Source organism: Raphanus sativus, chromosome 9 (assembly GCF_000801105.2).
Source record: "Raphanus sativus cultivar WK10039 chromosome 9, ASM80110v3, whole genome shotgun sequence".
Taxonomy (NCBI): Eukaryota; Viridiplantae; Streptophyta; class Magnoliopsida; order Brassicales; family Brassicaceae; genus Raphanus; species Raphanus sativus.
Genome location: NC_079519.1, coordinates 14,601,426 through 14,616,331, shown reverse-complemented (window position 1 = coordinate 14,616,331; position 14,906 = coordinate 14,601,426). Strand labels below are relative to the sequence as shown.

Sequence of the window (14,906 nt, the reverse complement as noted above, 5' to 3'; positions counted from 1 at the left end):
CGTTATAATACAGCAATTGTATGATTACTATGATACCATGTATCAATTATCAATAAAGAAATTATTCTCGATATTCCATTCTTTACAAAACAGGTCCCTGCCAACATAGGACCTAAGGTCTTAAATCCTTCAAGCAATATCAGTCTCGACGAACCTGGACCTAAAGGTCTTAAAATCTTAACAAATCTCTAAGGTCTTAAAATCCTTACCAAATCTCTAAGGTCTTAAAATCCTTACCAAATCTCCAAGGTCTTAAAATCCTTACCAAATCCAAGGTCTTAAAATCCTTATCAAATCTTCGAGGTCTTAAAATCCTCATCAAACCTCAGAAGGTCTTAAAATCCTAAGCAAATCTCAACGGTATTAAAATCCCACAAGCAAATTCAGGTTCCAGGAACCCCACCTAAGGTGTCAGATTAAACTTAGGTTCTAAAAAACCCTAAGCTAATCCAGTACTCCAAGATGTCCTCTTAAGGAACTAAGCGACCAAAGTCCTCCAGACTTATCATAAAATTCGATTATGATCAAAATGTCATATTTCACGACTAAAGCCAAAAACTCAAAATGAAACGAAAACAAGTTTGAAATTAAACAAGGGTTTAAAAGCCTCCCAGGCTAACAAAGATTCGAAGTGCAAACAGATAAAGGTTTAAAAGCCTCCTCAGGCTATAAGTCTTGGAAACAAATGAAACAAAGCCCATCGGGCAGAAATCTTAGAAACATGAAAGAGCCTCAGCTCTTAAACTTCTTGTCATCCGAGCTCTTCTCAGCTCCCTTACCAGCTGGATCTTCCTCCTCAGGAACCTCCTCCTCCATCTCCTTGTCGCTACCTCCTCCAGAGGCGGTTTCGACTGGGGCTGAGTAAGAACCCACCCAATCCCAAATTAGAACCAAACTCTCCAGAAAAGGAGAGATTAAACATATTAACCTCAAAAGTACCTGAGCTCTCAGAAAGTTGGGGAAGAGGGAGCTTGCCGATCGAGAAGTCCGAGACCTGAGCTTTCTCGTATGCTGCAACAGCTTCCGGCATTATTGCCACCAAGTGATCATACTCGTCTTGAGCACTCTTAATCTCGCCATCCAGCATGTCTTTTAGGAGCTCGGTGTTGGCTTGAATCTCTTGAGCGTGAACCAGGAGGTCGACTTCGTCCTTCTTCTTGGAGAACTTCTCCTTAACAACAAGCAGAATTTTTGTTGTAGGCTTCGGCTACCTCCTTCTTTCCTCTCCGGACGGCTAGCCTGACCTCAGCTTCCTTGTTCTTCTGGCTGTTCTGAGATGTGGAAATCAGTTCCTTGACTTGATACTCGGCTATATCTTCCGAGCAGCATCCAACTCCCCAATCTTCCTATTTTTCACCTGGAGGTCAATCAGCTGGCTCTCGATCGTCCCTTGCTGAGCATCACACTTAGAGCCAAGTCTCTTCACCTCGGCTTGAAGATCCGAGATCAGAGCCGAGTCTGGTTGAGCTCAGTCTTGTTGGCCTTGACTAATTCAGTGACCTGGGCTAGTTCCTCAGCACTAGGGGCATTGTGTACAGCGTCCTCAAACTTGAACTGAGCTCTGTTGATAGCACCAGCCAGCTGCAGAAAACGGAAAACGATTTAGCAAAATCTTCCAAAGAAAAAGCTGAAAAATGAAATAAACTTCATACCTGACCCATGTGATGAGCAATATCGACGTACTCATCCTTGTGCGTGAGATTAGAGATCGAGGGGAGGGAACACCCGGGACTCTTCATGTGCCTCATCAGAGTAGCCAAACCCCACGGATCGTCCAAAACCGATCCAGGCTTCGAATGAGCAAAGTTCCAGCCAACAGTTCCTCCTCTAGAGGAGGAGGAGGAAGACCTCGAAGGTCTGTCAACCTGGTCAGTTTGGGACCTCTTGTTCCTCGGAGGCTCAAACTCCGGAGGATCCCTCACTATTTGAGGATCAGCCTCAGTCATCGGGACCTCGGAGGGAAGGCCAACTTCCTGAACCTTAGGCTCCGAAGAGCCAACACCTTTAGCAGGAGCAGAGCCTCCTTCATCAAGAACCTCCTTCAAAGAGTCAAGGAAGGATCCTCCCTGGTTCTTGTCACTCCCTCTAGAGGAGCTGGCAGCCTTGGTCGATCTACCCCTGGAACGGAAGGAAGGTTGAATTGGCATCTTCTGTGATTGAGTCTTCGAGGAAGTACTTGCTCCGGAGGAAACTTCGAGAACGGAATCACCTTCAGAAACTAAGACATGAAAAAGATTCATTAATCGCGTGAGACAAATTCGGATAGTAAAAATCATGAATTAAGAATAAAAGATTACCTTCTAAACCAGCAACCGTCACTGAATCAGGGAAGGACGCCTGGTATCGTTCAGGAAACCTAGCTGATCCGACTCTTGAAGTGGTATAAGCCCCCCAAGTGTTAGGACTATGCTGTAGCTTCCTGTAGAGAGCTCTAGTGAGTTTGCTAGATAACTTGACAGGATCTTTGATTTCTGCAAAAGGAGTCAAAAGACAATTAGCGTAACATGACAAACAAAGATAAACATGTGAGCATATCCCTAAAATCCTAACCGGAAATATCAGACCACGAGTTCCTGAGGTCACGGCCTACAGGAACCGTCGAAGGATCAATCTTGACATAAAAATACTTCCTACGCCAGTCATCATCACTGGCCGAGAACTTGAAAACGCCTAGCCCTGGACGACAGGGGAGATAGTAGGTACCGCTCCCGCCATCCTTGGAGGTGCTCTCCTTTATCGAGAAGAGACTCATTAACTCAGATAGCCCAACGATAACTCCTTCCTCCTTGGCTCTAGTGATGAACCCGTTTATCACTCGGATGACCGACGGGCAAAGTTGAGGAAGAGCTAGCTGGTAATGATCTAAGAGATCCAGTAAAAGGGTAGGAAGAGGAAATCTAAGGTGGCACTTGGAGATATATTTTTCATGAACGCAGAACCAACCCTCCGGAGCGGTCTCGGGGTTCTCGTTTTCAGCACAAGCTCTAACAAGATCACTCTTGCTGTGAGCTTGAACGGCAAGATTGACAACGTCCTGACCCTTCAAAAGGGAAGGAAAGTGAGGACCGGAGGAGGCGCTCTTGCCGCCTTTCTTCTTCATTCTCTTAACTCGTGCTCCGATCGAGTCTTTACTCTTTTTCTTCTTGGCTTCCGTCATCTTCTCACCAGCTTCCATTTTGACCTTCATAATACGGGCGCCGGAGGCTGAGATCTGAACTTTGCCGGAACCTTCTTTCGACTCATGATAGTAAAGGAGAAGGAAAATAGGAAGCAAAAGAAGAGAATCGATCTAAGGCAGAATCTCAGAGAGAAGTTCAGGATGAAGAACTAGATTGATCGAGAAGCGGATAAAAAAAAATAATGACGAAAAAACGGTAAAATAAGGAAAGAGGGTGAATTACCTTGGAAACCGTCGAGAGGCGTGGAGAAAGTGGAGAGACAGGGAGTTAATTCTCTCAGCTTTATATCCCATCATGTCTCGAAAGTCGGGAATTGAATTTCAAACTCGCTTTAATCTAAAGCCGTCGATTTAGTTAAAGACAGATCACAGCCGTCCGATCGGATAAGAGTAAATGCGGTTGAGATAGCTAGTAATCATGATCTCAACAAGAGAATCTAGCTTGGGCGGCTAGGTCTAGCTCCCGAGAATAACGAAACCTCATCTCGAGAGCTAGGGGCAACTGTTGGGCCCGAATATGGCCCGGGAGCTGATTATTCGATAATAAAAGATGATGATGGGCCGCGATAAGCTCATCGCGAGTTCGAAGTCTAAAGAGAGCTAAGCTAGAGCCGAAGGCTGAAAGCTAAGGATCCTAACTAAGGAGGTCACGACGAAGAGGAAGCTCACGTCACAACAAGAAGAAGCGCGGGACCCGGTCAAGGGGAAGCTGTTGCGGATTCCATCTCAAGTGGAGAAATCCCGGAGGTCAGTTGGAGACAACTTAGAGAAGTCCAAGGCTATAAAAGGAGAGAGTCGAAGACTAAGAAGAGAATCCGATCCAACTCATATTTTTACTCAACATTCACAAAACATTCTTATCATAATACTCTTGTAATCTTTATATTCATCGAGAGATACATCTTCTTGTAACCATTCTTTTATCACATTATCAATACAAATCCAACTCATTCTATAAGTTCTTACGGGATTCAGCCCACGTTATCTTTCCCTAACCTTTCTAAACATAAAACCTGATCTAAAATCTAGGTGTGAGTTTTACCCCTCACAACTACATCGATAGACAGCAACCGAATCAATGCACTCAGACCCACACCGAAACCACAAGCTACCCCTACCGACATAACTGGTAACCTTTCAGACACTACACCTGCATCAGAGGAAACTGAAGGAAGAAGGTTAAGGAGTTGGAAGGAGAAGATTCCTAAGAACTTAAGAGGGAAGCTAATGAAAAGGAGATTGATGGTTTCACTAAGAGAGTTATCGGGATCCCACCAGAGAAACCTTTTGCGCGGAGGTTTATTTCACAAAGAGATTGTGGATGTTCTTCAGAGAAACAAGGGAGACTGAAACTGACATTAGGAGAAGGTTTGACAACGTCAGAGAAGAGATGAGGAAAAGGATTACTTTGCTAAAAGAAGAGTGATCCTGGGAAGTTTGCAATACCCTGTGTGGTACAAGGGATTGAATTTCCTCATGCACTATGTGACACTGGTTAATCAGTCAGCATCTTACCAAAGGTCATGGCAGACATCTGGGCCTGCAAGTAGAGCATTCACCACAGATCTTTACTTTCGTGGATTACTCTCAGAGAAACTCTAGAGGCTTCATCAAAGACCTGGAGGTACATATTGGTGATACTATCGTCCCTGTGGATTTTCATGTCCTAGACATCAAGCTAAATTGGAACTCTTCCCTCTTACTTGGAAGAGCATTTATGGCTACAGTAGGAGCCATATGTGACATGAACACCAACAGGATGTGCTTGACTATGATAGATCCAGATATCCACTACGACCCTGTCAAGCTTGGCCAACCACCAGCCAAATTAGTGGTAAAGGAAGATGATACTGGTATCATCGCAGTTTGTCATTGTGAAGTCGAGTATGAAACAGAGTACTCGGGATCGATCGACAGTACTTTGACGTCATCGATCGACACTTGCAAGTCGGAGGAGATCGACAACAACTATGGATCATCGATCGACAGAGACCCACCAGATGATCAACTCAATCTACCAGATAATTGCTACCCGAATTTCGACATCCCACCCAACTAAAAGGAAGATGATTACTCAGTAAGGAGTTGGGCGGATAGCGGATTTCATGAGAGTTTTGCAGTAGACTAGCCACCTTTTCCCACAGTAGAGACCACAGTGAAGAATTTGATGAAGATTTTTGGGAAGAAAGAGCTTGGGAAAATTACTTGGAAATGACAGATTTGCATTTCGATTCCCACAATCGATCGTCATCAACCGCCCACCATCGATCGATTATCTACTTCATCCAGCAAAACGACATCGTCCATCGATCGACATTGCCAGTATAATATCGATCGATATTAACCCGGACGACTTAAAGGACAAAATCGGAATTTCACCGATTAGGGCAACACATGGGTATAAAAGGTTGACAACTCAAGCCACAAAAATTCAAAACTTTTCACCTTCTACCCAGCAGCTTCCAGCATTCAGAGATTCATCAATGGAAGACTGCAACAACATGTTCACTCGATCCAACCGTGCAGCTAGACGTGCACCATCGATCGCCACCACCACACACCATCGATCGACACCTTCAACAGAGCTCAACCGAGATCTCATGAACCTTATGATGTCAGGAACGTTTCACTAACACCTGATGAATTTGGAATTTTCAGGGACACAGATGGCTATGCAAGAGCTATGGATGGAAGAGTGTTGCACATAACAAGAGAGGACATAGCAGACATCCTCCAAGTTGCTAATGGACCGGAAAACCTGTTCACACAGCAACGTAGCCAAGCAGACATCCTACATCACGTTCAGGACAACCACAACACCAACACGAGGGAGGATACAGTTCCTCAACACTTCGGTCAACCTCAACATTCACAATCGATCGACATCGTTTCAACACCGTCGATCGACGGCGGATATCCCGGATCGATCGACAGACCAAGAGTCAGATCGCCCGATAGACGATTGGAGTTCGGACGACGTGCCTTCAATACTGATGGATCCAGGAGATTCAAGTGGGAAGCTAAGGATGAATATGGTGTCTACAGAGATGAGTTTGGCTATGCTAGAGGAGTTGATGGTGAGATCATCCATGTTACCAAGGAGCAAGTAAAGAGACTTTTGGATAGAGCATCCTTTTTCACAAAGGTTGCTTACGACTTCCAATACACAGACGCCCCTACCATGCATACACACCACCACCAATACCTTACAGTAGAGAGGAGGTGGATGATATGGTGACTGATGTATGGCGAGCTCAGGCGCACCTTGAGGCAAACATGCACACATTGGTGGAAGACACTGTCCAGCCTTCGGATGTCAGTTACAAGGACTTCCAGAATGATATGGCTGAGATAAGAGTGGAGCTTGGAAACATATTGACCATGCTTGAGAAAGAGGCTACGCCATCAGAATCGACCGACAGAGTACCTGTACCATCGATCGACATCGGCAAGACTATATCCATGGACAGACCAGAATGTTCATCACCTAAGAAAGATGAATAGGAGGTTGCTTACATCAATACACGGATTGGAGACGTCTACAACCCTCTCAACAACAATGTCGAATGGTTAAGCAAGAGGATCGATCTCCTACAGAAGAGTTGGACACAATTCGCCAGAATGACCAAGCTCAGAATGCTACTTTTCCATCGATCCACAGGTCTGAACTAATATCGATCGACAGACAGCCACCACTAGCGAGACGAGCAGGCACTACAGCAGAAGTTGATGAACTTAAACATGAGTTGTACGAGGCTATGGATGCTATGGAAAGGAGACTCAACGGGACCTGTGATACCATTGACTACACTGTTAACGAACGGGTTAACAGCCTCTGCAGAACTACTCGCCACATGAAGGGCAATATACGTGCTTTGCAGTACCAAGGACAGTGTTCACAGTCGATCGACACAATGGATGCTGAGTCGACCGACAGACCCCTCAGCGAAATGACCGACGCGTATCTCGTAGCATCGATCGACACCGAGTCTTTAGCAGACCGAGATCAGTTTATTCTGGACAGGATCGATGCATTACAGAGTGAGCTGAAATGATTGTCCGTACATACCTACCAGACCATCGACTGGAAAGTTGACAAAATCGAATACATCGAGAATTCTGTGAGGAAACATCAAGATACAGTCCTCCAGATAGATAAGAAGTAACTACAAGCGGATGATGCCACAAGAAGCTTCGTCGCCACATGGTTCAATAGTAGGAGACACAAGATTGATGATTGCTGTCCGGTAATCAGCAGTTTCTGCACCCCATGAGTCACTCACCTTCCACAGTCAAGCTAAATGACTATAACCAAGCGCTGAGTGGAAGGCAACCCACTATTAGGTTTTCTTTTTCTTTATTTTTATTTTATTTTTCTTTTTGCTTTTATTTTTCTTTTTCGAATTTATTTTGCAGTTTTTATTAGATCCAAGTAGAATGATAATTTCATCGACCGACATTCACCATTCATATCGCTCGACACCACACGACCATTACTAACGATCGACGTATACCACTACGAATCGATCGACATCTTGTCGATCAGGTTTATTCATTCTAACTTGTTATATTAATTAATTATGTTTTATTTTATTTACCTCACCATCGGGTGTTACACTGAGACAGTGTAATTTAAGTCTGGGGGGGAGTTTGCTAATATGTGTTTTTATTTTGGTTTTTATTAAAATGTTTTTCAAAATTATTTTTCGCATAAGTATTAAATAGGAACATTGATATGGATTTATATTTGATTGTCTGACCACTCTTTAGCACCATTCGAGATTACTGATTGCAGATAGTACTAAAGATGCTAATGTGGATCAACTTGCTATCTATATTCACTAGCTAAGATTGTTTGAAGGAACCAAAGCTGACCTCCAACACTAATACTGACTTATTTGCTTGTTTTGGGCTTGGATATCACTGGATCGGAATCCTCTTACAAGTCTGGAAGGTATAAAGTCTGTGTGTTTCTGGTCCCCTTCCTTCTCTCTCTTCGGTATCTCGAGATCTAAGTTTATGTTATAAAAGATTGAAATGATTTCTTGAGAAGCAGAGGGGTAGGAGTGATTCCTGCGACCCCAGTATTCTAAATCTCAGGGATGATCACACATTGTAGAAACGAGGGATAGGTAAATTACCTGCGACCCCATTATTCGCTACACTTTGTCAAATGTATGAGTTACAAATGCAATGTCAATGAGATAGACTAGATGACCTGTATTGGCATCGAGACCTGTTGAAATTAAAACTAATAAGAGATTCAGTGAAGAGAGAAGAGGGGAGAAAGGGATCAGAGAAGACTACCCGTGTGTTCAGATACTTGTTTGAGTTGAATCCATGTGTTCTTTGATCGATACTCCCAAGGTAAAGCCTGCACTTTATTTTATGTTAAGAAATGGGGTTAGTAGAGGGGAATGTCAGATAAGAATTGCTAAGTTGTTGACTAGATGAGTTTGGTTGCTAAGCTAGGATAAGGCATGATGAACTTCTGTGATTAGGATGTTTAGACATGAATTGCAAACCCATAGAGTGATGACTTCAATATATTGAATCTTTGAGTTCCTGCTATTTCCAAACCTTTTCCAAAGACTACTGTTTTTGCTTGAGGACAAGCAAAGGAATAAGTCTGGGGGAGTCGATATACCATGGATTTTACCCGTTTTTAACCATGGTATACTAGTATTTTACTATATATTTAATCCGTTTTCTAGCATGTTAGGTATGTTTTCAGGTTCAGGAGCATTTTGTGAGAAAGTGATGTTTTGGAGTATTTTGGAGTACAAGAGATGATACATCCGAGTTGACCATTCAAGACTAAGTCGGAAGTCAACATTGCGATTATAATCGATCGATACTCATCCTGAGTTGTCGATCGATGTAGCCGAGAAGATCCGAGTACTAGAAGATTATAATCGACCGATACACATTTAGTGTTGTCGATCGATATCGAGGACGGAATGGTTTAGCCGACTACTTCACCAAGACTTCACCAAATTACGAGATTGCCCCTGACGAGTTTTTAACCTAATGGAAATGATTAAATACTCCTGCTAAGTATTTTTGACGGCAAGTTTTGAAACCCTTTGAAGCTTGAAGCTTTTTACAACCAAAGCAGAGAGTGTGAGAGAGAGACTAGAGTTTTATTTGTTTGAGAGAGATTGGAGAGATTTCTCATCTCCTTTTGTATTTCTACTTTATTCTATCTATGCAATTCTTTCATCTATCTATTGTTATGAATTGTCTAGCTATGTCTGAGTAGTCTACTTGTTAGATCTAGGGTTTAAATAGGTTTGTGGGATTAGCCCAAAACTATAATTGCTAAGTTGTGATACTCATCAAATGGATTGTACCTTATGCTTGTTTTAGATTAGCTAACTAGAACATAGATCACTAGGATCTTAGATTATCTTGAATTATCCATTTGAGCGACGCATGTTTCCCGTTGAGAAGAACGACAGTTCCTCCTTGAGACCTTGTGGTCATATTCGGTTCGCGCCTAGGCAGATCTAGAAGCCGTCGATCGATAACCCGACTGATAAATCGATCGGCGCCGCGAAAGGTGTATCGCTCGATATCTCAAAAGGATATCGACCGACTCTTTTTCTGTGTCATCATGCGAAAGGTGTGTCCAGAGATCTAGATATTTTAACCAGTGATTCATTCACATATGTTAAGCGGTTCAGATCTATAGTATCATGCAAGCAACTTGTTAAAGCATTTATAGAGGTTATAATCTCCATTCCTGAATAGAAACCCTATGTCTAGCACTCTTTATCCCATTTAAACAACCCTTTATATTGTTAGTTAGAGCAACTGCCTTGCTCATTTTAGGAATTGTTACTTTCATTTCTATCATATAAACCAACCTTGCCTAGGATTGATTAGTAGATTTTATTTAATTGGTTCCCTAGCTCCTCGTGATTCGATCCCTAAGTACTACAGCTGTACTTCTTATTTGAGAGAGTACGCTCTACTGGGTAATTTGAGCACTATCATTAGGATAACTGGATTTTGTTATCAGGGGGTGGTAGCAGCGGAAGGGGCTTTATGCCTGGTGGCTTGGCCCAATAATGCTTTACTCGCTGCCCATTTACTGTGAACTCGTTGCTCTCTTCACTAATGATTGTTAGTGCTCCGGAAAGTTTTACTTCCTTGATGGTGAAATGTCCAGACCAACGAGATTTAAGTTTTCCGAGGAAAAGGTTTAATGTGGAGTTATAAAATAGAACTTGATCGTTCGGTTCAAAGTGTCTAGATATGATCTTCTTATCGTGATAAGCTTTCTTTCGTTCCTTATATAACTTCGAATTCTCGTATGCCAAATGTCTGATTTCATCGAGCTCGTTGAGCTGAATTAGACGTCTCTCGGCAGCTGGCTTGATATCAAAATTTAATAATTTGGTTGCCCAGGCTGCCTTTTGTTCACGTTCAACCGGTAAATGGCATGATTTCCCATAAAGTAAATGAAAAGGTGTCGTTCCTAGTGGTGTCTTGTAAGCGGTCCGATATGCCCACAAGGCATTATCTAGTTTGCGAGACCATTCTTTCCTATCTATTCGAACAGTTTTCTCCAAAATTTCTTTGATTTGTCGGTTCGAAACTTCTACTTGACCACTGGTTTGTGGGTGATAAGGTGTAGCGACTCGATGGTGAACAACGTTCTTCTCAAGTAATCGGTCGAAAACTTTGTTGATGAAATGTGATCCACCGTCACTAATGACTATTCTTGGAACTCCAAATCTTGGGAAGATAATGCTCTTGAAAAGCTTGACAACTACATATGCAACATTCGTTGGAGAAGCAACTGCCTCAACCCATTTCAAAACTTAGTCTACAGCGACTAGGATATATTTGTTTCCATAAGAAGATGGGAAGGGGCCCATAAAATCTATTCCCCAACAGTCGAAGACTTCTACTTCCAAGATAAAATTTTGTTCCATCTCATGTCTCTTGCTTATTTTTGACATCTGTCGCATTGTGCTATATGAGCGTGAACATCGCGAAATGTTGTTGGCCACCAAAATCCTGCTTGGAGAATGTTGGAGACTGTTTTAAAAGTAGCGAAATGTCCTGCGTAGTCAGAGCCATGACATTGGTAAATAATGTTCGGGATTTCAGCTTCAGAGACGCATCTTCTGTATATGCCGTCAGAACAGTGCTTGTAGAGATAGGGTTCGTCCCAATGATATCTCTGAACTTCACAAAAGAATTTCTTCCTTTCATAGCCTTTTAAATTTTCTCGTTCAAAATCAGCGGCTAAATAGTTTACTATATCGGCATACCAAGGTCGATCTTTGATGTTTTGTCCAATCACATTTGCTTCTTGTAGAGAGACATCAGATACATTGTGATTCAAAGCATTACAGGCAACCTTAACTGGTATGCCAATAAGTTCACGTGATGTTCTGTTACTAATGGCTACGATTGATTCTGTATCAGTAGTATCAATTGACAGTTCGTCAGTAGGGTCGTCCAATAATCCGTCAGATTTGAGCGATATGTGACCTATGAACGACGTGTCCAAAAGAGCGATATTCTCTGTAGGGAAGTAATCATCTATAGGAACTTTTCTTTGCATCTTTCCAATACTTTGCACAAGTTGTCTAGGCAATCCTTAAAACTTGATCCCTATACCGAAAAATCGTACATAAAGACTTCCATGAAATCTTCGATCATGTCCGTGAATATTGACATCATGCAACATTGGAAAGTGGCTGGTGCGTTACATAGTCCAAATGGCATTCTGCGATATGCGAAGGTTCTGTAAGAACAAGTGAAAGTTGTCTTTTCCTGATCTTCAGGATGTATCGGTATCTGGAAAAATCCCGAGTATCTGTCAAGAAAACAATAATATTTATGATTGGCCAATCTTTCTAGCATTTGATCGATGAAGGGTAAAGGAAAATGGTCTTTCCTAGTAGCAACATTTAGTTTCCTATAATCGATATACATTCGATGTCCAGTGACAGTGTGTGTGGGGATAAGTTCGTCTTTATCATTTTTAACCACTGTGATACCACCTTTCTTTGGCACAACATGTACAGGGCTTACCCATTTACTGTCGGAGATAAGATATATAACTCCAGCATCCAGGAGTTTAATTATTTCCTTTTTCACTACCTCTTTCAGGTTTGGGTTCAGTCTCCTTTGCTGTTCTATTGATGTTTTCGCATCTTCTTCGAGGTGGATACGGTGCATTCAAAGGTCAGGAGCTATTCCGGGAATATCATCGAGAGAATACCTGATTGCTCTCCTATACTTACGCAGTTTGTTTAATAGAAGTGCAAGCTCTCCATTCGTGAGATTGGCGTTAACAATGACAGGATATGATTTATCGCAAAGGAACGCGTATTTTAGGCCAGCTGGAAGTGGTTTTAGCTCAACTTTGGGTGCTTTTTCTTTACTCCAGTTGGTCGATGAAGAAGATGATCGATCAATGGTTTCCCTAAGGTATTGATCCATAATGATTTCTGAATCATCATTCTCTTCATTTGTGATTCCGATACTTGCGTCCATAAGGTTCACATAATCTTCTCTCCTATTATCTACGCTCAGAATTTTTTTTTCATCAGGAGTGAATGCATCTTCTGGTGGATCATCAGAAAATATATCCATAAGATATTCTTTTTCTAACTCAGAAAGTTCTTCTGTGTAAAAGGCGTGATCGTCTATTAGAGGACTTTTGACTAGCTTTTTCATGTCGAAGTTCATTGATATATATTTGACATTTAAGTTAATCTTTCCTCCTTTAACATCTATAATTGCTCCGGCTGTGGCCAAAAAAGGCCGACCTAGTATGAGGGGGTCTTTCGGTACTTGTTTATACTTCAGTACAACGAAATCTGTTGGTATGAATCAATCATCGATTTTGATTGGTACATCTACGAGGATCCCTTCAGGTACCCTAATAAATCGATCAGCTAGAACTAAAGTGATTGGTGTTGGAACAAATTCATCGTATCCTAATGAAACTGCCACTGAATATGGCATGAGGTTTACACTAGAACGAAGATCAAAAACAGATCGAGGAAAGAGCGTGTTTTGTAGCTTGCAATCTATGACGAAACTACCAGGGTCAATCCTTTTGATTGAAGTTTCTCCTTGTATCATCGCACTTACTTCCTCTGACACCATCATCACGCTTTGTTCTCCACTCGAAGATATCATATCTTTTACGTACTTCTTTACTGAGGGTGCTATCTTAATGGCGTCACTAAGGGATAACTCGAAACTGATTTTATCAAAGGCCTTTTTGCATATTGCATGTTCCAATGCCTTCTAAGTCTGTGGTTTGTTTGGAGGAAATGGGGGTGGAGTCATATAGACTCGTTCAGTACCGGTGGGCTGTGCATTGCGATCGTTAGTGTCACCAGATGGTCGACCGTTTTCCTTCCCAATGGATCGATCGACGGTCGGTTCGTCTAGACGATCGATTTCGATCTCGGCATCCGAATTTTCTTTTTCTAAGTCTATAGTTCTTCCCTCATCCTTTTTATCTGAAGAGTTCCTCTTTTGTTTGGATGTTCCTGAGTCAGAATCATTGTCAAAAAGTTTAATGGGGTTGGAGTTGCTTTTGCCTGCATTATCGATGATTTTTCCATTGCTGGCATCGTCTCTGGCATTTGTTTCAAGGCGTTTACCGCTTCGCAACATTACGGCACATACCTGGCGTTTTGCCCCAGGGTTAGCATCGCTTCTTCCAGAAAGATGGCCTGTCTCTCTTTTCAAAGTAGTTGCAAGGTTAGCTATTTGATCTTCCATTCCCCGAAGGTGTTCAATTAATGAATCCATCTTCTGATTTAGTTTACCGTAAACGATGTTTATTTTCCCATTAAAATCGGATTTCAATTTACGCTTTCCAGTAAAAGCTTGTTTTAGATTGTACTTCTCTCTCCCGATACGAGACTGCACACAGATTTCATAATCTCGTGTGAAGCTGTCGACGTTAAACACAGAATGAGGATCAGTAGTATCTAACTCCTCTGTAAAGTCGAGCTCATCTTCTGATATAGGAGGAGTTTTATTGTAGTACTGGCGTAGGTTAGGTGGGTTTCGATCTGTCATAAGGGAATGAAGCGAATCTATAGAATTCTTTATCTCAGCTAACTCAGTATCTCCTTTTGAGTTTATAGCTTTTTCTTTTTCTTCATTCATCTCTTCATAAGATCTTCCTGTTGCCAGATTTTCGATTAAGTGTCTTGCTTCTATAGGATTTCTAGTAACGAAATTCCCTTCGCTTGCTGTATCAAGCGTTGTTTTATAGCTCAGAAAACACCTTTGTACAAGATCTTAAGAAATTGTGGTTCTGGATAACCATGATGGGGGCATTCGAGTTCATAACTCTTGAATCTTCCCCATGCGTTTTTGAACGATTCCTGAGTATTTTGACGGAAGGTGGAAATTCGCCTTCTCACTTCCCAGTAACGAGTATCGTCGAAGAATTGCTTAAGGAAGACATTTCTAATCTCTTTTCAACCAGTTAAGGATCCTTTTGGTAGACAGTTTAACCATCTTAAAGCTTCCCCTTCTAGTGAAAATGGGAAAAGTCTGCAATGACTGCATTCGTCTGGAATTAATTCCTCCAGAGCTTCAATGTGGTCTTGTGGATGTTCTAAGGGAGATCCTTTAAAAGGGTTTCGACGTACCATATTAAAGTAATCAACATTAAACTTGGATTTCGTGGTAACGTCGTCTGGTACTCTGATAGCGGACCTATTGGAATATG

At 42.0% G+C, this 14,906-nt stretch overlaps 1 non-coding gene across 1 annotated transcript; it reads left to right on the top strand.

Moving 5' to 3' along the window:
• Positions 1 to 14,491: 14,491 nt before the first annotated feature.
• Positions 14,492 to 14,598, top strand: LOC130500498 (small nucleolar RNA R71). Its single transcript, XR_008939120.1, has one exon. It is a non-coding gene; the product is annotated as a small nucleolar RNA R71 (small nucleolar RNA).
• The last annotated feature ends 308 nt before the right edge of the window (positions 14,599 to 14,906 follow it).